Source organism: Lepidothrix coronata, unplaced genomic scaffold (genome assembly GCF_001604755.1).
Source record: "Lepidothrix coronata isolate B3197 unplaced genomic scaffold, Lepidothrix_coronata-1.0 Scaffold170, whole genome shotgun sequence".
NCBI lineage: Eukaryota > Metazoa > Chordata > Aves > Passeriformes > Pipridae > Lepidothrix > Lepidothrix coronata.
In genome coordinates this window covers 1,686,900-1,689,965 of record NW_016690350.1, presented here as the reverse complement: position 1 = coordinate 1,689,965, position 3,066 = coordinate 1,686,900, and positions in this window count along the sequence as shown.

The following is a 3,066-nucleotide window of genomic DNA, read 5'->3' as shown; positions in this document are numbered from 1 at the left end:
ACAGCTTCTCTGGGCAACCTGTGCCAGGGCCTCCCCACCCTCCCAGGGAAGGATTTCCTCTTAACACCACTTCTAAATCTCTCCTCTTTTAGTTTAAAGCCATTCCCTGTTGTGCCACCACAATCTGCCCATGTAAAAAGTCACTCTCCAAGTCCCATCCCCTCCCCATGGCTTGTGCTGTTTCCTCAAGTCTTCCACACACAAAGACACCCCCCCGGTTTCCATGAGGATCTCTCTTCAACTGGAACAAGTATCCTGTGTCTGCTGGGGTTTTTTTTCCTGCCTCAGGGCTGTACCTCACTGCCCAACCCAGGCAGCCTCACGTGCAGCAGGCAGGAGATGCAAAGACAGTCTCTAGTCTACAGCTGCACCAACAAAAGCTGTCTGAATGCAGAAAAGAAATAAACTGGCAAAGTAGAAAGCCGAGATGATGCAGAGCATTATTCCCCTCCACAGGGCTCTATAAAGCCATGACTACTAAGTAGTATCTTCTAACAAATACATATTTTTGCCTTTATTGCTCAGACTTAAACCAAAACAGATACACAGACTGGTGTTGCATGTAAACTCCTTTTCCTATTCAGAGTAAATTCAGTGTGAGCATTTTCCTGAAAATACTGACAAAATAAAAATGTCCTCAGGGAACCATATCCCATTCCTTCAGCTGCTCATTATATGGCTTGCTCTAACGTTCATCATACTGAATTTTGAATCCCAGGTGCTGATGGGAACAGAAGCATTTTGCCAAAAAAACAACTGTTTTAAAATCAGTGCCCAGAATTTTTTTGTCTGTCTGTAACATTTAGGAGACTTAGTGAGGTAAAGGCAGAACTAGATCCAAGTCAAAAGGTGGTACATGGAAAGATTCAGAGGATAAATCAGTAATTGGGTGGGGGAGAAGAGCAGTACTCAGCATTCTTGCTTATAATCTTCAATTTACATGGAATGGTCTCAAAACAGGGATTATTATAATGTGTGAATTCATAGCTAATTGAAAAAAGGTGCTGTGGTTAACTCAGGAACCGCTTCATTTCCAGCCCTTTTATCCTCCCTAAATGTGAATCTACATTTAAACATGGAGGAAAAATACATGGTGTATTCAGGAACAAACAAAGGTATTGTCTGACATAAGGAGCTTATGTAAATGTGCGATGGCAGAGCTCCTTTTGCCATAAACCTATCAAATACCTCAATAAATCAGAAAGAACAAAAAAAAAAATCTTTCTTTTAAGGAGGTTTGCAATGGGATTTCACCTGTCCAGGACCGAGGACAGTGCTATTCAGGGTAAAAAAGGAGATTTGTTAACATCTTCCTGAGCAGTAAATTGCAAATAAATGTCAAATCTTGTGTGTTTCCATTGTGTAGCCACTGACAGTTTGCTAATTTTCAAACCAAGGTGACATCATGCAGGGATGGCTGCACCTGCAGGAGTGTTTGACATCTTTGCAGTCCCCCTTTACAAGCCAGTAGATTTATTTTTGCTTTTAAAGGCACACAGCCTTAAAAAAAAGATTAATTAAAAGGTGCCTGTACTACAGTGGCTTGAAAAGGCATTTAATGTAATGCAGTGGGTACAATGCAGGATCAGAGACCCTGGACATCTCCATCCTACCCACTTCTACTGTCCTGTCATAATCTCAACAAACTCTGTACCCTCCTTCTTTCCCTCTTGGTATTCTCACCTTTTAATTTTCCTTTTAGACTGGAAGCCTTTGGAAAAGGAGCTGTGTCTTATGACATATCAATAGAGTCCTTCAGTTCCCAGTGTTCTGCTCTCAGTTGTTCTTGGAAGACCAACAATTCTAATTACAAGGAGGCAGGATGCATGTGGATGCAACATTATTTTGTTCAGGCTAATCAGCTCAATTCCATCAGTGGAATCTCTCTCAATTATAGGAGAATCCATGTGTGTGACTGAGACAGCAGGAATCAATCCTAATTACTCCCCACTGCCTGCACCATTCTCCTGTGCAAACAGGGAAGGGACATGAGGTGTTCCCAACACAGCCCAATTCCTTCTTCTAGGAATCTGTTACTGCCCTACCAGGAAATGCTTTTGCTGTGCCAAGCAAGGAAAGCAGCACTATTTATGTCAGCAATAGCAATAAATGAGTGTTTCAAGCAGAAAACTGGTTGTAAAACTCATCAGAGCCCTTCCTAGGAAAGCAATGACCCATCTCCCTTCCACCAGCATGTTCTGAGCAATGGATCCAACAGCTTGTCAAGGAGAAAATTCAGAATTCCCTATGTTTCATGCAAGATGAGAACTTCATAAACTCATTTCCTTGTCCTGACAGAAAAAGCTGCATTTTGTGCTCATGGTAAATGCCCTTTATTCTGTTGTAGGCTCACAAATCAAGCTTTAACCTAATTCACCTAAGGATGAGCTTTGGGTTTAAACGCCATCACTCACGAGGCACAGAGCAGGAGTCACCACTGTGGATGGAAGGGGCAGGACCATCAGGTCACCAAAACTGGCCCAGATGTGGCAGGATCTCCTGGCTCAGACTGCCCAGGGAGGAATTCAGAGCTGGTTTGATCCCACCACCACCAGTGACGTGCACAGACAATTTTATAGCTACTCCAAGTACCTCTTGAGCATCCCTGGCAATCAAGCTTCATGTTTGTGTGTACCAATACTAAATGGAGTGAATGGGTTGTAGTGTTTCCTTTGATCATCTGTATTTGTATATTAGACCCCTGAATATGCTCCTTCATGCACAAATCAATTTGAGTTACAAAAGATATTGAGCACAGACTGCCCAAAACAGTCATGAAAAGGGGTCAGCTCAGCCAGCCTGGGCTCCTGCCTGCAGGGCCAGGTTGCTGAACGCAGCATATAAACCTGCTTTTATTTTTATCCACCCAGATCTGAGTGCCTTATTTTGAAAGGTCTGCTACAAGTCCAACCAGCAGCCACAGAGGAATTAGAAAGCTGCTGTGTCTCAGAAAATAATTTTTCTCCACGGTGTTTGTACAAATAAATGAATGAAATTATTCAGCAGAGTTGAAAAGTCAGGACAAGGGGGCAGTGAACCAGAAAGGAGTGATAACCAAAACCCTCC